The sequence below is a fragment of the Sminthopsis crassicaudata genome, chromosome 5, assembly GCF_048593235.1.
Source record: "Sminthopsis crassicaudata isolate SCR6 chromosome 5, ASM4859323v1, whole genome shotgun sequence".
Taxonomy (NCBI): domain Eukaryota; kingdom Metazoa; phylum Chordata; class Mammalia; order Dasyuromorphia; family Dasyuridae; genus Sminthopsis; species Sminthopsis crassicaudata.
The window spans coordinates 56,540,693-56,567,051 of NC_133621.1; the positions used below are offsets into that span (position 1 = coordinate 56,540,693).

At 37.9% G+C, this 26,359-nt stretch overlaps 1 long non-coding RNA gene across 1 annotated transcript; it reads right to left on the reverse strand.

Moving 5' to 3' along the window:
- Positions 1–288: 288 nt before the first annotated feature.
- LOC141543762 (uncharacterized) lies at positions 289–24,507 on the reverse strand. Its single transcript, XR_012482514.1, has 2 exons — positions 24,070–24,507; positions 289–1,229 (listed from the first exon to the last, which is right to left on the reverse strand). It is a non-coding gene; the product is annotated as an uncharacterized LOC141543762 (long non-coding RNA).
- Positions 24,508–26,359: the final 1,852 nt, after the last annotated feature.

Consider the following 26,359-nt stretch of genomic DNA (forward strand, 5'->3'; position numbering starts at 1 on the left):
TACAGATTTTTTTGGATGGTTAGTTGTTGTACTTCCAATCTTTGGGAATTTTACTAGTCAAGCACTATTTTGGAAGCTGAATTTGGTAATTAGTAATGAGGTATGGGAGGAGTTTAGAATATCACATGTGTCTTCTCCACCCTCTTGGCTCTGCCCCTCAAGATGTATGCTTTTTCTCTATGTTTTGAATAATTGTAAATGCAGTTTATTAATCGTAGGTGGGAATCAAGGAAAAAGGTTAGAAAACAAAAAAAAAAAATGAAAAAGGAATTTCTTGAATGTAAATTCGGTAAAATGTCAAATGTATTTATAAAAAGAAAAAATGCAATCACTTTTTAACTTTGGATATCATGAGAATCATTTTGCTTTTCAATTAGTAAAACTTGACTGTGTGAGAAACCAGAATCCAGAGTTTCAAAGCCAAAGAAAGAGGATAGAATAAGTGGTGGTTACAGTCAATAAACATTGATTATCTACTCTGCACCAAGCTCCATAACAAGCACTGGGTGTATAAAAAGGCTCAAGGTGGGTTCTGGCCTGAAGGAGCTTCCATTCTAAGGAGGTGACTCCATACAAACAACTCTGTTCAAATAATGGGGTTACCACAAAAATTGGAAGGCAGGAAAGTGTCTCTTGGGCTTCCTCCAAGTATGAAATATAGGAGGGCATGTTGACTAGGGAAAAGTTGTCTTCCAAAGGCCAGTTATCACTATGGGTACGTCATACTCCCTGTGCTATTGCTCTCTTTCCCACACACAGTCACTTTCTTGATTCCTTCCCGTTTGCTCATATGCTGCCTTCTTCATTCACAGACTTTGTCCAGGATCAACACAAGAGCCTATTGGGGAAAGCAAAATCGCTGATTTTCCGAGGTCCCCCTCACGGAATGCAAGGGCTGGACTTTGAGGGCCAAAAGCACGGCATTCCTGGAAGGCCAAAAATGGAGGCAAAGGACGTTGGGGGCCCATCCTGGGTGAGGAGTTCTTTTTACACCACTCCTAACAATACCATTCTATTTCCTTCAATCGTTATGGAACCATTACTTCCTGTTACCCCTGAATGTCTCCGAAAAGCCACCCCAGCTTATCCTGGCCAAGCCGTCAATGCTGTTCCAAAGAGAACATTCAAAATCCATTTGGCCACAGAATGCCAAACATTGTCTGAGACTGGGCTTGAACGTTCATCTGTGTGGTCCCAGGGAGAATCTTCTGCAGCCAAAGAAGCGGCCCCTAAATGTGACAACAAAAAGATCAGTCGTTTTTGGAAGACCACAGCCAAAGTATCCCCGACACTTCTGAGTGAATCAAAGCTATGTCCCAGAGACCTATCTGGACCTTCCTTGAATTTGGCCCAGGGAGAAGGTCCACCAACCCATGCAGCCACCCCAAAATGTGGCATGCAGAAATTCAGTTCTCTTTGGAGGAAAACAGCCAAAGTTTTCCCGGCACTGCTGAGTGAATTAGAGACATCTTCCAGAGATCTCGATGATCCCTCCTTCAATTGGGCTCAGGGCGAAGGTCCACCACCCCAAGCAGCCAGCCCAGTACGGGCCATCAAAGTAGTCAGAACTCTAGGAAAGAGGAGCACCAAATCATCCCCAGGCCTGCCGACTGTAGCAAATACATTCTCCAGTATACTCTCTTCCCAGGGGCCCCAGGGAGAAATTCCTCAAGCCGAAGAAGGCATAAGAGCTTGTGCCATTAAAGGAGTCAGTGAACTTCGGAAGAGGATGGACAAGGTTTCCCCAGCACTGCCCAATGTGTCCAAGACACCACACAAAGTTGTGTCTAATCCCTGTGATGTTTGGCTCCAGGATGAAGATCTTCCACTGCAAGAAGCCCTCCAAGTGAAAGGTTTCAGTGCTCCTCGGAACAGGAAGACGACCACTGTAAACCCTCGCCCACCCATTGGATCCAAGACATTCCCCACAGTTGTGTCTGACAGGTCCTCTAATTGGCCACAGGGGGAAGCTGCTTCAGGCCAGGAAGCCACCCCGTTCTGTGGCATCAAAGTAATTATAACTGGGATAAAAAAGTGCACAGAAGGATCCCCAGGTCTGCCAAGTTTGTCCAAGGCATTGCGTGAAATTATCTTCCAATCTTCCTGTAACTGGACCCAGGAAGAAAATGCTGGGACTCAAATTGCTACTCCAGCATGTCCTCCCCAAACCAGTGGCCCCTGGGAGGGGTCGGTCGAAGTCCAGCTAACCTCGTCCCCCCGGTCTCAACCTTCGCCGAGCCTGGTCACCAAGAACTCTGAGCAAAGGCCCCAGGAGATAGGCTGTGGAAAACATAGTGCATTTGGGGCCTTTTTAGAAAATTTACAGATTGGTGGATTAACAGAAGCTCATCGAGCTCTCCTGATTTCTCCCCGAAAAAGAAACAAATCTGCAAATGAGCAAAAATAAAGAAATTAATATTAGAGTTGGGATAGCACAGATGGGTCCTTCACACATAAGTCTGAAAGCTGTAAAAAAAAAAAAAGAAAAAAAAAGCCATGGAGGTAGGGATGAAGCCCGGTAAAGTGGCAACACCGCCAGGCTAAATCCACAGAAACAAGTGGGCACTCCTGGCCAATCTAAAAGTGGTTGTATCCTCAGCAGGAAGCACAGAGACTTTCATCTCTAAGACTTTCTTTTCAAGTTGAGGACTGAGTCCTGGAAGCCTGAGTGAAGCTGGGCTGACTTTGATGGCAGGGGGGGCAGCTGTGCCACTGTAAGCCTTAGGATATTGTCCTGGAGTGGAGCAACCAGGTCCCCATGGGGACAGATGCAGAGGCCTGGGATGATGTGGGCAGCTGCTCCTTGCATGTGAAGGGAGCTTTTGCTTTGGGCTTCCTGTTTAAAGCGTTTGCCTTTCCTGGACAGAGTCTTTGGGGTGCGTGCTCAGAGAGTGACATTGAAGGGGAGCTTAAGGAACTTTCCCCACACACATCAATTAGAGCAGCTTCACACTCATTCCTATTTTTAAAAATGCACCTGCAAAGAACCCCCCACCATTGAAACATGCTATTGGAACAGGGAAGATCAGAGATTTCATTTTTAGAGGATGTAAAAAAATATTTTGCCCCAAAGAATAACGTGTAATGGTTGCATACGCAAAGAAAATATGGAGTACTGAAAAAAGAATGTAAAAATCAAAAGAAATTGAGAAAAAATTATCTCAAAAAAATCCTTCTAAGAAAAACCATAAGCTTATGAAACAAGGAAAACAAACTTCTAAAGGAGGAATGGAGTATCCAGATGAAAATAAGGTTTTGATAAATGAATATTTGAAATGGGAAGCCATAGAAGTGTGGTATAACCAAGAAATTACAAGATTGGAAAAATTGAAAACAAATTGAACAAAGTGAAATAAAACTTAAAAGACAGATCTTCAGGAAAGATGAGAATAGACAATTGAAGAAATGAACTACCTGGAAATTTTGACCAAAAAAAGAGCAGTCCTGATCTCATCTCCTGGAAGTGTTTCAACCTAAAAGGGGCAAGTTACTGACCTGGGCTAGTGGGGTGCGGACTGAGGAGGGGCAATGGGTGACATATAAGCGACACCAGAGAGGATGGGTGTGCTGAGTGGCAGAATCAGGGATCCGGTGATTCCAGCTTTGCCAAATCAGTGGGATCTCATTATTTGCTGTCTTGAGGAAACAACTCTGATGATTAGATGAAAAATGCAAGGATCAAATGTGACTAAAATAGAATCAACAAACTGAAGTTACTGTGGGGGTTGCTAAGAACCCCACTCAGAGGAAGACTGAGGAGATAGACAAACCTATCATAAATGTGACTCCTGATTTTGGAGGGGGAGGAGCCAAGATGGCGGAGAAGAAACACACGACTCTGTGAACGTCCTTACTCCCTCACAACCAATTAGACAAATCAGCCTCAGAAGTAGCACTGGACTGATAGATACCACAAGGACTGGAAGCACGACTTACCAGCTGAAGAGAATCTGGAGTTTCAACAGAAAAGGTCAGTCCCCAGGGGAGGAAGAAGAGAGGCCAGCACAGATGGCTGGGTGCTAGCATACTGTGCCTATTGCGCTGGGAAGGGCTCTGGGATCAGAGAAGCCACTGAGATAAAGGAATCTGGCACAGGCTGTTAGCTCTTCTCTGCTTATAATATAGCAGTTCAGAAGAGAAATCTAAAATACTTTAAAAATTCAGATAGATTAGATTTTCCAGGACCCTGGGGGTGACTCAGTAGATCTAGGCACCAGGGGGTGTGGCCTCAGCTCCCACCTGAGAATAGTTAAGAGTTTGACAAGTGGGTGGATATGGCCCAAGGCAACACACACTGCCTGGAGCTGGATTCAGAGTTCTCAGAGCCTCAGAGCGCAGACGCAGCTCAGCCATCGCTGTTCTGGTAGTGGCTCTCTGCTGCCCTACCCCCAGTCTGTAGAGGAAGCCCATTAACACCATCCAGCCCCATCCCCCCCCCAAAACAGACCAATTGTTTCTCTTGTCAATTTGTTTTCTTCCATTCCACTCTTGACAAAATAAACAAAAAATTCAAAAGGGCTCTAACCATTGACAGCTTCTGTATGGAAAGAGAGCAGACTTCAAATACTGAGGAGACTAAAAACAGACTGTCCTCAGAGGACAGCTGGAGGAAGTGGAACTCAGCTCCAGGAAGTCCCAGAGAAGCGGAACCTTTGAACCACGGACCACGGTTTCTGGCGACACTTCCAGTTTGAGCGCAGGGGCTTTTCACCTCACCTGCTGCAGACATCCACGCCCCACCGGGACGCATAGGCTAGGCTTTGTGCCATATTTACTGTTCAATCTCAATCTCAGGGAAGCCACTAAAACACAGCGCCCTCAGGGCACAGCAGTGCTAGTCACCTGTGAGGCACTTCAAGGGAGGGGGTGGGGAACTCTCTCCCAGAGCTCTATCTTAGCTCAGGTGCAAGAGCTGCTGCATCCATCCAGTCTGGTAGGAAGCTGGTAAAGAAGTAAATAAATAATTTCCTACCCCAGGGACAGACCCCAAAAGATTTTGTAAATATGAACAAAAAAGCCAGAAAAACTATAGATTCCTTCTACACAGAGAAAGAGCGGGTATCCAACCCCGAGGAAGTTAACAGCAGAGAGTCAGCAGACAACAACCTAAAGGGGAACGATTCCTAACCCCCATCACATAACTCTCTCCTAGAAGAGACTATTAAAAAGTTATGAGAGTTTGAGGAAAAATGGGGAAAGGATAGGGAAGCTATGATAGAGAATAACAACGTCCTGAAATTGGAGTTGGAAAAAATAAATTCACAGGAGATGCAGGGAAACAAAATTTGTGAATTAGAAAAGGTTAAAAAATCACAGGAAAGTAGGATTTCTGAATTGGAAAAGATAAAAAAGTCTCAAGAAAATAGAATTTCTGAATTGGAAAAAGAAAATAATTCTCAAAAAAAATTAGGGAAATGGAAAAAATTCCATAGAGCAAAATAATTCATTTAAAAACGAAATTGGGCATTTACAAAAAGAACTAAAAACTGTGAAAGAAGAAAATAACTCCTTAAAAGTCAGGATGGAACAAATAGAAATGAATGATTCACATAGAACTCAAGAATCAGTCAAACAAAACAAAAAAAAATGAGAAGCTGGAGAACAACTTCAAATACTTACTGGGAAAATCTATAGACCTGGAAAATAGATCTAGGAGAGATAATCTGCGGATCATTGGACTTCCAGAGAACTATGACCAAAAAAAGAGCCTAGATTCTATTTTACAGGAAATTATCAAAGAGAACTGACCAGAGATAATAGAAACAGAAGGGAAAGTAGATGTGGAAAGAATTCATTGAACTCCTTCTGAAAAAGACCCTACAAAAAGAACACCACAGAATCTTGTGGCTAAGCTGCAGAATTACCACACAAAGGAGAAAATCCTGCAAGCAGCTAGAAAAAAACAATTTAAATACCAAGGTGTCACAATAAGGGTCACACAAGATCTGGCTGCCTCCACATTAAAAGATAGAAGGGCCTGGAACCTGATATTCCGTAAGGCAAAAGATCAAGGACTGCAACCAAGAATGAACTACCCAGCTAAGTTTAGCATCTTTTTCCATGGAAGAAGATGGTCATTCAATGAAATAGAGGAATTCTATATGTTTCTAAGAAAAAAACCAGACTTAAACAAAAAAATTGATCTACATCCACAAGACTGAAGAGAAACAGAAAAAGGTACACAGAACCCTTGAGAACTGTAACTCTGTTGTGGGTATATAAAAAGTACTCAAGGATAATTTGATTTTACTGATATAAAAGAAAAAAAGGGGGGTGTAGTAAAGGGAAGGAGGTTGTTGCAGAAAAAGGGGAAGGAATGATAAAAAGAGGGAAACTACATCCCAGGAAGAGGCATAGAAAATACACCATATCTGAGGGAATTTAGTGAGGGGGAGAATCATTGTGTGAATCTTACTCTCATCAGGAGAGGCTCAAAGAGTAAATAATTAACATATTTGTTTTTCAGAGAATTTTCTCTCACCTCATTAAAAGGGGGGAGAGGAAAAGGGAAAAGGAAAAGGAGAATAAGTGAAGGGACTTGGAGGGAGGGGGGAGGGATACTAAAAAAAAAAAGAGGGTTGTGCGTCACAAGGGGGGTCTGTAAATTAAATATCGGGGACGGGGATAAGGGGGGTCAAGGGAAAAAGCATAATCTGGGGATAATATGATGGCAGGAAATACAGAATTAGTAATTTTAACTGTAAATGTGAATGGGATGAACGCTCCCATCAAATGGAGACGGATAGCAGATTGGATCAAAAATCAGAACCCTACAATGTGTTGTCTGCAGGAAACACACTTAAAGCAGGGAGATACATACAGAGTAAAGATAAAAGGTTGGAACAGAGCCTATTATGCTTCAGGTAAAGCCAAGAAAGCAGGGGTAGCTATCCTTATCTCAGATCAAGCAAAAGCAGAAGTAGATCTAGTTAAAAAAGATAAGGAAGGAAACTATATCCTGGTGAAAGGTACCATAAATAATGAAGCCATATCAATACTAAACATATATGCACCAAGTGGTATAGCATCTAACTTTGTAAAGAAAAAGGTAAGAGAATTGCAAGAAAAAATAGACAGTAAAACTATAATAGTGGGAGATCTTAACCTTGCACTCTCAGATTTAGACAAATCAAACCACAAAACAAACAAGAAATTAAAAAATTAAATAGAACATTAGAAAAAGTAGGTATGATAGACCTTTGGAGAAAACTGAATGGCAATACAAAGGAATATACTTTCTTCTCAGCAGTTCATGGATCCTATACAAAAATAGACCATATATTAGGACATAAAGATCTCAAAATTAAATGTAGGAAGGCAGAAATAATAAATGCCTTCTTCTCAGATCACAATGCAATAAAAGCTACATTCAGTAAAAATTTAGGGGTAAATAGACCAAAAAGTAATTGGAAAAAGAATAATCTCATCTTTAAGAATGATTGGGTGAAACAGCAAATTATAGAAACAATAATTTCACCCAAGATAATGACAATGATGAAACACCATACGAAAATCTTTGGGATGCAGCTGAAGCAGTAATAAGGGGAAATTTTATATCTTTAGAGGCTTCTTTGAAGAAAACAGGGAAAGAGAAGATTAACGAATTGGGGCTTACAACATAAAAGGCTAGAAAAAGACCAAATTATAAACCCCCAACCAAAAATTAAACTTAAAATACAAAAATCAAAAGGAGAAATCAATAATATTGAAAGTAAAAAAAACTATTGAATTAATAAATAAAACCTAGAGTTGATTTTATGAAAAAGCCAATAAAAGAGATAAACCTTTGGTAAATTTGATCAGAAAAAAGAAAGAGGAAAATCAAATTGTTAGTCTTATAAATGAAAAGGGGGATATTTCCACCAATGAAGAGGAAATTAGAGAAATAATAAGGAGTAACTTTGCCCAACTTTATGCCAATAAATTTGATAACTTAATCAAAATAGATGACTTCCTCCAAAAATATAGGCTCCCTAGATTAACAGAGGAGGAGATAAATTGCTTAAATAGTCCCATTTCAGAATAAGAAATAGAACAAGCTATTAATCAACTCCCCAGGAAAAAATCCCCAGGACAAGATGGATTCACATGTGAATTCTACCAAACATTTAAAGAACAAATAGCCCCAATGTTATATAAATTATTTGAAAAAATAGGGGATGAAGGAGTCCTACCAAACTCCTTTTATGACACAGACATGGTACTGATACCTAAACCAGGTCGAGCGAAAACTGAGAAAGAAAATTATAAACCAATTTCCTTAATGAATATTGATGCTAAAATCTTAAATAAGATATTAGCAAAAAGACTTCAGAAAATCATCTCCAGGATAATACACTATGATCAAGTAGGATTTATTCCAGGAATGCAGGGCTGGTTTAATATTAGGAAAACTATTAGTATAATTGACCATATTAATAATCAAATTAAAAAGAACCACATGATCATCTCAATAGATGTAGAAAAAACATTTGACAAAATCCTACATCCATTCCTACTAAAAACTCTTGAGAGTATAGGAATAAATGGACGATTCCTTAGAATAATCAGGAGCATATATTTAAGACAGTCAGTAAGCATAAAATGCAATTGAAATAAACTGCAACCTTTCCCAGTAAGATCAAGACTGAAACAAGGCTGCCCACTATCACCATTACTATTCAATATAGTACTAGAAACGCTAGCCTCGGCAATAAGAGCCAAGAAAGAGATTCAAGGAATTAGAGTAGGAAATGAGGAAATCAAACTATCACTTTCTGCAGATGACATGATGGTATACCAAGAGAACCCCAAAGGCTCTGCTAAAAAGCTATTAGAAATAATTCAAAATTTCAGCAAAGTGGCAGGATACAAAATAAATCCACAAAAATCCTCAGCATTTTTATATATCACTAACAAAATGCAACAGCAAGAGATACAAAGAGAAATTCCATTCCAAACAAATGTTGAGAGTATAAAGTATTTGGGAATCCATCTACCAAAGAAAAGTCAGGAATTATATGAGAAAAATTACAAAACACTTGCCACAAAAATAAAGTCAGATTGAAATAATTGGAAAGACATTCAGTGCTCTTGGATAGGCCGAGCGAAAACAATAAAGATGACAATACTCCCCAAACTAATCTATTTATTTAGTGCTATACCAATAAGACTCCCAAGAAACTATTTCAATGACCTAGAAAAAATAACAAAATTCATATGGAAAAATAAAAGGTCGAAAATTGCAAGGGAACTAATGGAAAAAAAAACTCAGAGGAAGGTGGTCTAAGTGTACCTGATCTAAAGCTATATTATATAGCAGCAGTCACCAAAACCATTTGGTATTGGCTACGAAATAGACCGGTAGATCAGTGGAACAGATTAGATACAAAGGACAAAAAAGGGTACATGTATAGCAATCTAATCTTTGACAAACCTAAAGATACCAACAGTAGGGATAAAAATTCATTATTTGGAAAAAACTGTTGGGAAAACTGGAAATTAATATGGCAGAAATTAGATATGGATCCACACTTAACACCATATACCAAGATAAGATCAAAATGGGTCCATGATTTAGGCATAAAGAGGGAGATAATAAATAGATTAGAGGAAGAGACTTGTGGAGGAGGAAGGAATTTATGACCAGAGGAGAACTAGAGATCATTATTGATCACAAAATAGAAGATTTTAATTACATCAAACTAAAAAGTTTCTGTACAAATAATACTAATGCAAACAAGATTAGAAGGGAAGTAACAAATTGGGAAAATATTTTTAAAAGCAAAGGTTCTGACAAAGGTCTCATTTCCAAAATATATAGAGAACTGACACTAATTTATAAGAAACCGACCCATTCTCCAATTGATAAATGGGAAAAGGATATGAACAGACAATTCTCAGATGAAGAAATTGAAACTATATCCACTCACATGAAAGAGTGTTCAAATCACTACTGATCAGAGAAATGCAAATTAAGACAACTCTGAGATACCACTACACACCTGTCAGATTGGGTAAGATGACAGGAACAAATAATAATGAATGTTGGAGGGGATGTGGGGAAACTGGGACACTAAATCATTGCTGGTGGAGTTGTGAAAGAATCCAGCCATTCTTTAGAGCAATTTGGAACTATGCCCAAAAAGCTATCAAACTGTGCATACCCTTTGACCCAGCAGTGCTACTACTGGGCTTATATTCCAAAGAAATACTAAAGAGCGGAAAGAGACATATATGTGCCAAAATGTTTGTGGCAGCTCTTTTTGTTGTAGCTAGAAACTGGAAGATGAATGGATGTCCATCAGTTGGAGAATGGTTGGGTAAATTATGGTATATGAAGGTTATGGAATATTATTGCTCTTTAAGAAATGACCAGCAGGAGGAATATAGAGAGGCCTGGAGAGACTTACATCAACTGATGCTGAGTGAAATGAGCACAACCAGAAGATCATTGTACACTTCAACAACAATACTGTATGAGGATGTATTCTGATGGAAGTGGAAATCTTCAACATAAAGAAGATCCAACTCACTTCCAGTTGATCAATGATGGACAGAGGTAGCTACACCCAGAAAAGAAACACTGGGAAGTGAATGTAAATTATTTGCACTAATATCTTTCTGCCCAGGTTACATGTACCTTCGGAATGTAATGCTTATTGTGCAACAAGAAAATGGTATTTACACACATGTATCTAGGTTATATTGTAACACATGTAAAATGTATGGGATTGCCTGTCATCGGGGGGAGGGAATAGAGGGAGGGGGAGATAATTTGGAAAAATGAATACAAGGGATAATATTATAAATATATATGTGTATATATATATATATATATATATATATATATAATAAAAATTATTAAAATAAAAAAAATAAATGTGACTCCTCCTGACAGCTTTTCCTAGAAGAGGTTGCAAAGAACACTTTTCTGCCACTTCCTGCTTTTGTTTTTTTGTAGACAAACCCTTAGTAAACCTGATTAAAAAAAGGAAAGAGAAAAAGCAAATTGATAGTCTTGAAAATGAAAAGGGTGAACTCACCACTAATGAAGAGGAAATTAGAACAATAGTTAGGAGCTACTTTGCTCAACTTTATGCCGATAAATTCGATAACTTAAATGAAATGGAAGAATACCTTCAAAAATATAGCTTGCCCAGATTAACAGAGGAAGAAGTAAGTAGTCTAAATAGTAGCATCTCAGAAAAAGAAATAGACCAAGCTATTAACCAACTTCCTAAGAAAAAGTCCCCAGGACCAGATGGATTTACAGGTGAATTCTACCAAACATTTAAAGAACAACTAACTCCAATGCTATGTAAACTATTTGAAAAAATAGGGATTGAAGGAGTCCTACCAAATTCCTTCTATGACACAGACATGGTACTGATACCTAAACCAGGTTGATCGAAAACTGAGAAAGAAAACTATAGACCAATTTCCTTAATGAATATTGATGCTAAAATCTTAAATAAGATATTAGCAAATAGACTTCAGAAAATCATCCCCAGGATAATACACTATGACCAAGTGGGATAATTTCCAGGAATGCAGGGCTGGTTTAATATTAGCAAAACTATTAGTATAATTAACCATATTAATAATCAAATTAATAAAAACCATATGATCATCTCAATAGATGCAGAAAAGGCATTTGATAAAATCCAACATCCATTCCTACTAAAAATGCTTGAGAGTATAGGAATAAATGGACTATTCCTTAAAACAATAAGGAGCATATATTTAAAACCTTCAGTAAACATCATATGTAATGGTGATAAACTAGAACCTTTCCCTGTAAGATCAGGAGTGAAACAAGGTTGCCCACTATCACCATTACTATTCAATATAGTACTAGAAACTCTAGCCTTGGCAATAAGAGCCGAGAAAGAGATCCAAGGAATTAAGAGTAGGAAATGAAGAAATCAAATTGTCACTTTTCGCAGATGACATGATGGTATACTTAGAGAACCCCAAAGACTCTGCTAAAAAGCTATTAGAAATAATTCAGAATTTTAGCAAAGTCGCAGGATACAAAATAAATCCACATAAATCCTCAGCATTTTTATACATTACCAACACAATCCAACAGCAAGAGATACAAAGAGAAATTCCATTCAAAATAACAGTCGATAGTATCAAATATTTGGGAATATATCTACCAAAGGAGAGTCAGGAATTATATGAGCAAAATTACAAAACACTTGCCACAAAAATAAAGTCAGATTTAAATAATTGGAAAGACATTCAATGTTCTTGGATAGGCCAAGCGAATATAATAAAGATGACAATACTCCCCAAACTAATCTATTTATTTAGTGCTATACCAATCAGACTCCCAAGAAACTATCTCAATGACCTAGAAAAAATAACAACAAAATTCATATGGAAGAATAAAAGGTCGAGAATTGCAAGGGAACTAATGAAAAAAAAGTCAGAGGAAGGTGGTCTAAGTGTACCTGATTTAAAGCTATATTATAAAGCAGCAGTCACCAAAACCATTTGGTATTGGCTAAGAAATAGACCGGTAGATCAGTGGAACAGATTAGATACAAAGGACAAAAAAGGGTACATGTATAGCAATCTAATCTTTGACAAACCTAAAGATACCAACAGTAGGGATAAAAATTCATTATTTGGAAAAAACTGTTGGGAAAACTGGAAATTAATATGGCAGAAATTAGATATGGATCCACACTTAACACCATATACCAAGATAAGATCAAAATGGGTCCATGATTTAGGCATAAAGAGGGAGATAATAAATAGATTAGAGGAAGAGACTTGTGGAGGAGGAAGGAATTTATGACCAGAGGAGAACTAGAGATCATTATTGATCACAAAATAGAAGATTTTAATTACATCAAACTAAAAAGTTTCTGTACAAATAATACTAATGCAAACAAGATTAGAAGGGAAGTAACAAATTGGGAAAATATTTTTAAAAGCAAAGGTTCTGACAAAGGTCTCATTTCCAAAATATATAGAGAACTGACACTAATTTATAAGAAACCGACCCATTCTCCAATTGATAAATGGGAAAAGGATATGAACAGACAATTCTCAGATGAAGAAATTGAAACTATATCCACTCACATGAAAGAGTGTTCAAATCACTACTGATCAGAGAAATGCAAATTAAGACAACTCTGAGATACCACTACACACCTGTCAGATTGGGTAAGATGACAGGAACAAATAATAATGAATGTTGGAGGGGATGTGGGGAAACTGGGACACTAAATCATTGCTGGTGGAGTTGTGAAAGAATCCAGCCATTCTTTAGAGCAATTTGGAACTATGCCCAAAAAGCTATCAAACTGTGCATACCCTTTGACCCAGCAGTGCTACTACTGGGCTTATATCCCAAAGAAATACTAAAGAGCGGAAAGAGACATATATGTGCCAAAATGTTTGTGGCAGCTCTTTTTGTTGTAGCTAGAAACTGGAAGATGAATGGATGTCCATCAGTTGGAGAATGGTTGGGTAAATTATGGTATATGAAGGTTATGGAATATTATTGCTCTTTAAGAAATGACCAGCAGGAGGAATACAGAGAGGCCTGGAGAGACTTACATCAACTGATGCTGAGTGAAATGAGCACAACCAGAAGATCATTGTACACTTCAACAACAATACTGTATGAGGATGTATTCTGATGGAAGTGGAAATCTTCAACATAAAGAAGATCCAACTCACTTCCAGTTGATCAATGATGGACAGAGGTAGCTACACCCAGAAAAGAAACACTGGGAAGTGAATGTAAATTATTTGCACTAATATCTTTCTGCCCAGGTTACATGTACCTTCGGAATCTAATGCTTATTGTGCAACAAGAAAATGGTATTTACACACATGTATCTAGGTTATATTGTAACACATGTAAAATGTATGGGATTGCCTGTCATCGGGGGGAGGGAATAGAGGGAGGGGGAGATAATTTGGAAAAATGAATACAAGGGATAATATTATAAATATATATGTATATATATATATATACATATATATATAATAAAAATTATTAAAATAAAAAAAATAAATGTGACTCCTCCTGACAGCTTTTCCTAGAAGAGGTTGCAAAGAACACTTTTCTGCCACTTCCTGCTTTTGTTTTTTTGTAGACAAACCCTTAGTAAACCTGATTAAAAAAAGGAAAGAGAAAAAGCAAATTGATAGTCTTGAAAATGAAAAGGGTGAACTCACCACTAATGAAGAGGAAATTAGAACAATAGTTAGGAGCTACTTTGCTCAACTTTATGCCGATAAATTCGATAACTTAAATGAAATGGAAGAATACCTTCAAAAATATAGCTTGCCCAGATTAACAGAGGAAGAAGTAAGTAGTCTAAATAGTAGCATCTCAGAAAAAGAAATAGACCAAGCTATTAACCAACTTCCTAAGAAAAAGTCCCCAGGACCAGATGGATTTACAGGTGAATTCTACCAAACATTTAAAGAACAACTAACTCCAATGCTATGTAAACTATTTGAAAAAATAGGGATTGAAGGAGTCCTACCAAATTCCTTCTATGACACAGACATGGTACTGATACCTAAACCAGGTTGATCGAAAACTGAGAAAGAAAACTATAGACCAATTTCCTTAATGAATATTGATGCTAAAATCTTAAATAAGATATTAGCAAATAGACTTCAGAAAATCATCCCCAGGATAATACACTAAGACCAAGTGGGATAATTTCCAGGAATGCAGGGCTGGTTTAATATTAGCAAAACTATTAGTATAATTAACCATATTAATAATCAAATTAATAAAAACCATATGATCATCTCAATAGATGCAGAAAAGGCATTTGATAAAATCCAACATCCATTCCTACTAAAAATGCTTGAGAGTATAGGAATAAATGGACTATTCCTTAAAACAATAAGGAGCATATATTTAAAACCTTCAGTAAACATCATATGTAATGGTGATAAACTAGAACCTTTCCCTGTAAGATCAGGAGTGAAACAAGGTTGCCCACTATCACCATTACTATTCAATATAGTACTAGAAACTCTAGCCTTGGCAATAAGAGCCGAGAAAGAGATCCAAGGAATTAGAGTAGGAAATGAAGAAATCAAATTGTCACTTTTCGCAGATGACATGATGGTATACTTAGAGAACCCCAAAGACTCTGCTAAAAAGCTATTAGAAATAATTCAGAATTTTAGCAAAGTCGCAGGATACAAAATAAATCCACATAAATCCTCAGCATTTTTATACATTACCAACACAATCCAACAGCAAGAGATACAAAGAGAAATTCCATTCAAAATAACAGTCGATAGTATCAAATATTTGGGAATATATCTACCAAAGGAGAGTCAGGAATTATATGAGCAAAATTACAAAACACTTGCCACAAAAATAAAGTCAGATTTAAATAATTGGAAAGACATTCAATGTTCTTGGATAGGCCAAGCGAATATAATAAAGATGACAATACTCCCCAAACTAATCTATTTATTTAGTGCTATACCAATCAGACTCCCAAGAAACTATCTCAATGACCTAGAAAAAATAACAACAAAATTCATATGGAAGAATAAAAGGTCGAGAATTGCAAGGGAACTAATGAAAAAAAAGTCAGAGGAAGGTGGTCTAAGTGTACCTGATTTAAAGCTATATTATAAAGCAGCAGTCACCAAAACCATTTGGTATTGGCTAAGAAATAGACCGGTAGATCAGTGGAACAGATTAGATACAAAGGACAAAAAAGGGTACATGTATAGCAATCTAATCTTTGACAAACCTAAAGATACCAACAGTAGGGATAAAAATTCATTATTTGGAAAAAACTGTTGGGAAAACTGGAAATTAATATGGCAGAAATTAGATATGGATCCACACTTAACACCATATACCAAGATAAGATCAAAATGGGTTCATGATTTAGGCATAAAGAGGGAGATAATAAATAGATTAGAGGAAGAGACTTGTGGAGGAGGAAGGAATTTATGACCAGAGGAGAACTAGAGATCATTATTGATCACAAAATAGAAGATTTTAATTACATCAAACTAAAAAGTTTCTGTACAAATAATACTAATGCAAACAAGATTAGAAGGGAAGTAACAAATTGGGAAAATATTTTTAAAAGCAAAGGTTCTGACAAAGGTCTCATTTCCAAAATATATAGAGAACTGACACTAATTTATAAGAAACCGACCCATTCTCCAATTGATAAATGGGAAAAGGATATGAACAGACAATTCTCAGATGAAGAAATTGAAACTATATCCACTCACATGAAAGAGTGTTCAAATCACTACTGATCAGAGAAATGCAAATTAAGACAACTCTGAGATACCACTACACACCTGTCAGATTGGGTAAGATGACAGGAACAAATAATAATGAATGTTGGAGGGGATGTGGGGAAACTGGGACACTAAATCATTGCTGGTGGAGTTGTGAAAGAATCCAGCCATTCTTTAGAGCAATTTGGAACTATGCCCAAAAAGCTATCAAACTGTGCATACCCTTTGACCCAGCAGTGCTACTACTGGGCTTATATCCCAAAGAAATACTAAAGAGCGGAAAGAGACATATATGTGCCAAAATGTTTGTGGCAGCTCTTTTTGTTGTAGCTAGAAACTGGAAGATGAATGGATGTCCATCAGTTGGAGAATGGTTGGGTAAATTATGGTATATGAAGGTTATGGAATATTATTGCTCTTTAAGAAATGACCAGCAGGAGGAATACAGAGAGGCCTGGAGAGACTTACATCAACTGATGCTGAGTGAAATGAGCACAACCAGAAGATCATTGTACACTTCAACAACAATACTGTATGAGGATGTATTCTGATGGAAGTGGAAATCTTCAACATAAAGAAGATCCAACTCACTTCCAGTTGATCAATGATGGACAGAGGTAGCTACACCCAGAAAAGAAACACTGGGAAGTGAATGTAAATTATTTGCACTAATATCTTTCTGCCCAGGTTACATGTACCTTCGGAATCTAATGCTTATTGTGCAACAAGAAAATGGTATTTACACACATGTATCTAGGTTATATTGTAACACATGTAAAATGTATGGGATTGCCTGTCATCGGGGGGAGGGAATAGAGGGAGGGGGAGATAATTTGGAAAAATGAATACAAGGGATAATATTATAAATATATATGTATATATATATATATATATATATATATATATATATATATAATAAAAATTATTAAAATAAAAAAAATAAATGTGACTCCTCCTGACAGCTTTTCCTAGAAGAGTTTGCAAAGAACACTTTTCTGCCACTTCCTGCTTTTGTTTTTTTGTAGACAAACCCTTAGTAAACCTGATTAAAAAAAGGAAAGAGAAAAAGCAAATTGATAGTCTTGAAAATGAAAAGGGTGAACTCACCACTAATGAAGAGGAAATTAGAACAATAGTTAGGAGCTACTTTGCTCAACTTTATGCCGATAAATTCGATAACTTAAATGAAATGGAAGAATACCTTCAAAAATATAGCTTGCCCAGATTAACAGAGGAAGAAGTAAGTAGTCTAAATAGTAGCATCTCAGAAAAAGAAATAGACCAAGCTATTAACCAACTTCCTAAGAAAAAGTCCCCAGGACCAGATGGATTTACAGGTGAATTCTACCAAACATTTAAAGAACAACTAACTCCAATGCTATGTAAACTATTTGAAAAAATAGGGATTGAAGGAGTCCTCCCAAATTCCTTCTATGACACAGACATGGTACTGATACCTAAACCAGGTTGATCGAAAACTGAGAAAGAAAACTATAGACCAATTTCCTTAATGAATATTGATGCTAAAATCTTAAATAAGATATTAGCAAATAGACTTCAGAAAATCATCCCCAGGATAATACACTATGACCAAGTGGGATTTATTCCAGGAATGCAGGGCTGGTTTAATATTAGCAAAACTATTAGTATAATTAACCATATTAATAATCAAATTAATAAAAACCATATGATCATCTCAATAGATGCAGAAAAGGCATTTGATAAAATCCAACATCCATTCCTACTAAAAATGCTTGAGAGTATAGGAATAAATGGACTATTCCTTAAAACAATAAGGAGCATATATTTAAAACCTTCAGTAAACATCATATGTAATGGTGATAAACTAGAACCTTTCCCTGTAAGATCAGGAGTGAAACAAGGTTGCCCACTATCACCATTACTATTCAATATAGTACTAGAAACTCTAGCCTTGGCAATAAGAGCCGAGAAAGAGATCCAAGGAATTAGAGTAGGAAATGAAGAAATCAAATTGTCACTTTTCGCAGATGACATGATGGTATACTTAGAGAACCCCAAAGACTCTGCTAAAAAGCTATTAGAAATAATTCAGAATTTTAGCAAAGTCGCAGGATACAAAATAAATCCACATAAATCCTCAGCATTTTTATACATTACCAACACAATCCAACAGCAAGAGATACAAAGAGAAATTCCATTCAAAATAACAGTCGATAGTATCAAATATTTGGGAATATATCTACCAAAGGAGAGTCAGGAATTATATGAGCAAAATTACAAAACACTTGCCACAAAAATAAAGTCAGATTTAAATAATTGGAAAGACATTCAATGTTCTTGGATAGGCCGAGCGAATATAATAAAGATGACAATACTCCCCAAACTAATCTATTTATTTAGTGCTATACCAATCAGACTCCCAAGAAACTATCTCAATGACCTAGAAAAAATAACAACAAAATTCATATGGAAGAATAAAAGGTCGAGAATTGCAAGGGAACTAATGAAAAAAAAGTCAGAGGAAGGTGGTCTAAGTGTACCTGATTTAAAGCTATATTATAAAGCAACAGTCACCAAAACCATTTGGTATTGGCTAAGAAATAGACTAGTTGATCAGTGGCATAGGTTAGGTTCACAGGACAAGATAGTGAATAAAAATAGCAATCTAATCTTTGACAAACCCAAAGATCCCAAATTTTGGGATAAGAATTCATTATTTGACAAAAACTGCTGGGAAAACTGGAAATTAGTATGGCAGAAACTAGGCATGGACCCACATTTAACACCACATACTAAGATTAGATCAAAATGGGTCCAAGATTTAGGCATAAAGAACGAAATCATAAATAAATTGGAGGAACATGGGATGGTTTACCTCTCAGACTTGTGGAGGAGGAAGGAGTTTGTGTCCAAGGGAGAACTAGAGACCATTATTGATCACAAAATAGAACATTTTGATTACACCAAATTAAAAAGTTTCTGCACAAACAAAACTAATGCAAACAAGATTAGAAGGGAAGTAACAAATTGGGAAAAAATTTTTACAGTTAAAGGTTCTGATAAAGGCCTCATCTCCAAAATATACAGAGAATTGACTTTAATTTATAAGAAATCAAGCCATTCTCCATTTGATAAATGGTCAAAGGATATGAACAGACAATTTTCAGATGATGAAATTAAAACTATTTCCACTCATATGAAAGAGTGTTCCAAATCACTATTGATCAGAGAAATGCAAATTAAGACAACTCTGAGGTATCATTACACACCTGTCAAATTGGCTAAGATGACAGGAACAAATAACGATGAATGTTGGAGGGGCTGTGGGAAAACTGGGACACTGATGCATTGTTGGTGGAGTTGTGAAAGAATCCAACCATTCTGGAGAGCAATCTGGAATTATGCCCAAAAAGTTATCAAAATGTGCATACCCTTTGACCCAGCCATACTACTACTGGGCTTATACCCAAAGGAACTACTAGAGAAGGGAAAGGGTCCTGTATGTGCCAAAATGTTTGTGGCAGCCCTTTTCATAGTGGCTAGAAGCTGGAAGATGAATGGATGTCCATCAATTGGAGAATGGTTGGGCAAACTATGGTATATGAATGTTATGGAATATTATTGTTCTATAAGAAATGACCAACAGGAGAAATACAGAGAGGCTTGGAGAGACTTACATCAACAGATGCTGAGTGAAACGAGCAGAACCAGAAGATCATTATACACTTCAACAATGATACTGTACGAGGATGTATGCTGATGGAAGTGGATTTCTTCAACATAGAGAAGAGCTAATCCAATTCCAATTGATTAATGATGGACAGAACCAGCTACATCCAGAAAAGGAACACTGGGAAATGAATGTAAACTGTTATTTTTACCTTCTGAATCCAATTCTTCCTGTGCAACAAAAAATTCGGTTTTTTAAACTTTCAATATTAATTTTTCTTTTTTTTTTTAGAATTTGAAATATAGTATTTGATTGAGGGTTTTTAATTTGGGCTTTTTTTTTGAGTGTTTTAAGTTGCTAGCCCAATTCATTGATCTTCTCTTTACCTATGTTATTTCAAGTAAGCTTATAGACATGTAACATTTTCCCTCATTTCTGCTTTGGCTACATCCCACAAATTTTGGTTATGATTTCTCATTTTTGTCATTTTCTTGGATCAAATTGTGTTAATAATTTGCTGTTTCACCCAATCATTCTTTAAGATGAGGCTATTTTGTTTCTAATTACTTTTTGATTACTTTTGAGCTATCCCTAGCTTTTTTTGGATGAAGATTTTATTGCATCATTACTGAACAGAATTCATTTACTATTTCTGCCTTCCTGCCTTTAATTTTGAGGTCTTTATGTCCTAATAAAGCAGCAATTTTTGTATAGGTTCCATGAACTGCTGAGAAGTAATTATATACCTTTCTGTCTCCATTCAGTTTTCTCCAAAGGTCCTTATTGTGCCCCCCAACTATCAGATTTTTTTTCTGGTTGCTTTGAATATTTTTCCTTAGTCTGATAGTTCTGAAATGTAAATTCCTTGGAGTTTTTGTTGTAGGGTCGGTTGCTGAGGGTGTTTGAGGGATTCTTTCAATGCTCATTTTACCTTCTATTACATATGGGCAGTTCTTTTTGATTTACTGTAAATGTATATCTAGGCTTTTTATTTCACCATAATGTTCAGGAAGTCCAATAATCCTCAGATTACCTCTCCTAGACCTATTTTCCCAGTCTTTTGTTTTACAAAGTAGATATTTGCCATTTATTTTTATTTATTTATTTTTTTTTGTTTTACTTGACTGATTCTTGATGTCTTAATGAATCATTGATTTCTATTTGTTCAGTTTTGATTTTTAATGAGTTATGTTTGTCATTAGCTTTTTTTTTCACTTTTTTATATGTTCAATTGAGTATTTAAATGAATTGATTTGATCAATGGAATTATTTTCAATTTCACTCTTTTTTTTTTTTTTTAACCCAGTTATTTTATTTTTCCAATTCACAAATCCTACTTTCTTGGGAGTCCTTTTTCTTGTTGAATTCACAAATCCTACTTTCCTGGCAGTGCTTTACCTTTTCCTATTCACATTTCAGTAAGTTGCTTTTATCCCCAAATTATCAATTTTTCCTTAAGTGAGTTATATGGCTTTTCTGTACTATCTTACATAGCTTCTCTTTCCTTTCCCCATTTTTCTTGCAGCTCTCTTATAAGATTTTTTATAATTCCTTCTAGGACAGCCTTGTATTATGGATACCAGGTTACATTCTTCTTTAGCTTTTTGCCTGAAGATTGTCTGCTATTTGTCTCCTTTGGGTTGAAAACCCATTCTCTTTTTGTATAGAAGCCATTAATGGTCCCTTTATTTATATATTTGTTCATTCACTTTTAAAGCCCTTATGGTCTTCCTTCAGGGCAAAGAGCTTCCCAGCTTTCTCTGCAGAGCAGGGAGAGATATATTGACAGTACCTATCCTGCAAATGGGCTACAAACAGTATCAAGCTGCAGAAGGGCTATGGAAGAAGTTCCCCACTTGAAGTGTCTCTGCCATGGGTAACAGAGGCCGAGTTATGGAGCTGCCTTGTGAAGGAAGGGCCTTGCAGGGAGGATTAAGGACTACCCTGAGGCTAGAGGCAGAGCAGCAAAAGTCATTGCCCTAGGCAGGATCCTGTAGTTGGGATTAGCAACAACCTCGGGAAGATCCATGCACCAGGCTGGAAGTTTCTCAGCCCTGGGGAGGGCATTTGCACTGGGGAAGTTCTGGTACCCCAGGCCCAACCCTTCCTTGTTCAGGTTAGATAGTACCCTGGGCTGAGACCCCCTTCCTGGCAGATTTGTGACTGCTTTAGGAAAATTCCTATTCTACAGAATGCAGCTACACAGCTGTGCTGTGGTCTGTGGTGAGTCATATCTAGTTTGGGGTGTGTGTAGCCAGATCTTGTTAGATTCTGGTGTTTTTTTATAGTACAAACTGCCTTTTTCTCTGCTGCTCTAATGCTTTGCTACCAAAGCAGAGCAGCCAGCCTGTGGTAGAGTCCTTCTTGTAAATTTTCCAGTGATAAAGACCAACCCACCCTGGTAAACTCAATAGACTAGCATCACCTTCTATCTCCCTATTTAAGCTGGCCTGCTCCTCCACTCAGGATAAACCTTTTCTGGCAATCTTACAGATAATCTTTGGCTGGTAAATTATTGCACTTCTAATCTTTGTGAATTTTATCAGTCAAGCATTATTTTTGCTGCTGAATTTGGTAATTAGTAATGATGGTATGGGAGGAGTTTAGAATGTTGCATGTGTCTTCTCCACCATCTTGGCTCCGCCCCCCAAGAACTAAATTTTTTGTCAAATTTTATGGAAATGTTTTGAAAAATTGTAAATATACTTTCTTAATAGTGCTTGGGAATAAAGGAAAGAATCTAGGAAGCAAAAAATTAAAAAAAAAACATCTGAAAAAGGATATTTCTTGAATTTAAATTGGGTAAAACATCAAATGTATCTATAAAAAGAAAACAATGCATTCTCTTTTTAACTTTGGAGATCATGAGAATAATTTTACTTTTTAATTAGTAAAACTTGACTATGTGAGAAACCAGAATGCAGAGAGTTTAAAAGCCAAAGAAAGAGGGAAGAATAAGTGGTGGCTACAGTCAATAAACATTGATTATCTACTGTGCACCAAGCTTCATAGTAAGCACTGGGTGTATATGAAAGCTCAAGGTGGGTTCTGGCCTGAGAGAGATTCCAGTCTAAGGAGGTGGCTCCATACAAACAACTCTGTTCAAATAATGGGGTTACCACAAAAATTGGAAGGCAGGAAAGTGTCTCTTGGGCTTCCTCCAAGTATAAAATGAAGGAGGACATGTTGACTAGGGAACAGTTGTCCTCCAAAGGCCAGTTATCAATATTGGTAGGTCATTATCCCTGTACCATTGCTCTCTTTCCCTCCCACAGTCTCTTGCCTGATTCCTACCCATTTGCTCATATGGTGCTTTCTTCTTTCACAGACTTGGTCCAGGAGCAGCACAAGAGCCCATTCGAGAAGGCAAAGCTGGTGATTTTCCAAAGTCCTCCTCACCGAATTGCAACCTCTTTAAAGAGAAGCAATGCTCAAGCTGTGGCCCTTTAGGGCCAGGATGATGGCATTCTTGGCAGACCAAAAATGGAGGCAAAGGACATTGGAGGCCCATCCTGGGTGAGGAGCCATCTTGCACCATTCCAACAATATCCTGGCATTTCCTTCAATCATGATGCAACCATTACCCGCTGTTTCCCCTGAAAGTCACCCAAAAGCCACCCTGGCCTCTCCTGGCCAAGCAGTCAATGCTGCTGTGAAGAGGACATCAAAAGTCCATTCCAAGCTGGGCATAGAGTACAAGACTTCCTCTGAGACTAGGCTTGAACCCTCCTCTGTGTGGCCCCAGGGAGAAGCTTCTGCAGCCAAAGAAGCCACCACAAAATGTGCCATTAAAAGGTTCAGTGCTCTTTGGAAGAAGACCGCCAAAATATCTCATACAGTGCTCAATTAATCCAAGCCATCTCCCAGAGATCTCTCTGAACCCTCCTTTAATTGGGTGCAGGGAGGTGGTCCATCAAACTAAGCAGCCAGCCCAGTTAGTGCCATCAAACCATTGAGGACTCCATGGAAGAGGAGAACCTAAGTATCCCCAGCACTGCCCACTGAGTCCAAGAGAACCTTCCTTCAATTGGGCCCAGGGAGGCGCTTTTGCAGCCCAAGAAGCCAGTCTTGTTAGTGCCACCAAAGGAGTCAGTGCTTTATGGAAGAGGACCAGCAAAATATGCCAGGTGCTACTGGCCTACTGAGTGGGCCAAATACATTCCACAAACCTCTTCCTTGGCCCCCGGGAGAAAGTCCTTGACTCAAAGATGCCATCCGAGGCTCTGCCATCAAAGGAGTGAGTACACTTCAGAAGAGGATGGCCAAGGTTTCCCCAGCACTGCCCAATGTGTCCAAGACACCCCACACTGTTGTCTCCAAACCATCTGACAATTGGCCTCAGGATGAAGGTCCTCCACTCCAAGAAGCTCTCCAAGTCCGTGCCTTTAAAGGAGTCAGTGTTCCTCAGAAGAAGAACACCAATGTATACCGAGTCCCATCCACTGGATCCAATTCATTCCCCAAAGTTGTCTCTGACAGCTCCTCTAATTGGCCCCAGCGGGAAAGCTTCTGTAGGCCAAGAAGCCACCCCGGTCTGTAGCATTAAAGTAGTCATTACCCATATAAAGAGGAGCACAGAAGTATCTCCAGGCCCGCCAACTGAATCTAAGACATTCTGTGAAATTCTGTTAGAATCTTCCTGTAACTGTCCCCAGGAAGAAAGTGCTGGAACTCAACAAGCTCCCCCAGCATGTCCTATCCAATCCAGTGGGCCCTGGAAGAGGACTGTCAAAGTCCAGGCAGCCTCGTCTCCCCAGTCTGAATCTTCAGCGAGGATGGTCACCAAGAACACTGACCAAAGGCCCCAGGAAATAGGCAGTGGACCACAAAGTGTGTTTTGGGCCTTTTGAGAAGATTTAGACATTAGTGGATTGAAGGAAGCTTATGGAGCTCTCTTGATTTCTCCCAGAAAAAGGAACATATTTGCAACTGAGAGAGGGAATAAAGACATAAAGACATTAATATCAGCCTTGGGAGTAGCACAGGGTGGTCCTTCACACATAAGCCCAAAAGCTGTAAAAAAAAAAAAAAGCCATGAGCTGTGGATGAAGCTCACTAAAGTGGCAACAGCTCCAGGCTAAATACACAGAAACAACAAGTAGGGACTCCTGGCCACTCTAGGAGTGGTTGGATCCTCAGAGGAATCATAGACACTTTCATCTCTCAGACTTTTTTTTTCAAGTTGAGGACAGAGTCCTGGAGGCTTGAATGAAGCTGGGTTGACTAGGATGGCAGACGGGGCAGCTGTGCCACTGAAGCCTGAGGGCATGGTCCTGGCAAGGAGGAACCAGCTCCACTGGGTGAAGAGGCAGGGGACTGGGAAGCTGTGGGCAGCTGTTACTTGCATGTGAAAGGAACTCTTGCTTTGGGCTTCCTGTTCTATGAGTTTGCATTTCCTGGTCAGACTCTTTGGGGTTCAACAAAAATCATACCTTCATGAAACAAGGAAAACAAAATTGCAAAGGAGGAAAGGTGTCTCAAGATGAAAATAAGCCTTTGAAAAATGAATATTGGCAATGGGAATGTAAAAATCGAAAACAAAGTGAACAAAGTGAAACATAACTTAGAGGCAGATCTGCAGTACAGATTAGGAATAGACAATTGAAGAGACAGATTACCGGACATTTTTACCAAAAAGAGAACCTTAACACAATAACGCAGAAATAATTTGGCGATATTATTTGTGGAATGATAAGACATGAGGGAAAAATATCCAAAGAGGAAAATAACATCCCATAATACCAAGTCAAGGAAATTCATTGGTGGGATTTAAATGCGAACGATAATTGGAATTTACCAAGACACATCAGCAGCTCTAGTTAAAGACTGGAAAGAGATCTACTAAGTGCTGATTCTGAGAGGGGAGGGTGGAGATAGCATGAGGAGAAAGGAGAAAAATGGATGAGAGAGCATGCAGCAACACCAACTTAGAGAAGACAGAAGAGAAAGGTGTAGTTAAAAGGGGAGAGAGGCAAAGGAGAGAAAGAAGAGAAGAAAGGGAGAGCTTACACTAGAATGTTTGCATAAAGTATATTTAAAATTTTATTTTTATCTTGAAATGAGTATTTTTTTTCAAATATAGGTAGAGACTTCAACATTCATTTTTGTCAATCTTTGTGATCCCAGTGTTCTCCTTCACTCTTTTCACCCCACTCTTCCAAAGACAGCAAATGATCTAAGTGAAATAATTACATTTCTTTTATGCACTAACACACATTTTCATGTTTTAAAAGAAAAAATCTAATCCTGAGCCAAAAACCCAGGACAAAGAAAAAAATTAGGATTCTGAGTGTGACTTCCTGACTCAGGTGGGCTACTCGGAGGCATCTCCAAATACAAACAGAAAGCATGATTTCAGTGCTTGCAAGGTGAGGGCCCAGCACACTAAGGAAACAGCCCATCATGTCCCCAGGCCAAAAAGATGGGTTGGCAAAAGAGGAAAAGCCTTGGTTTCAGTGG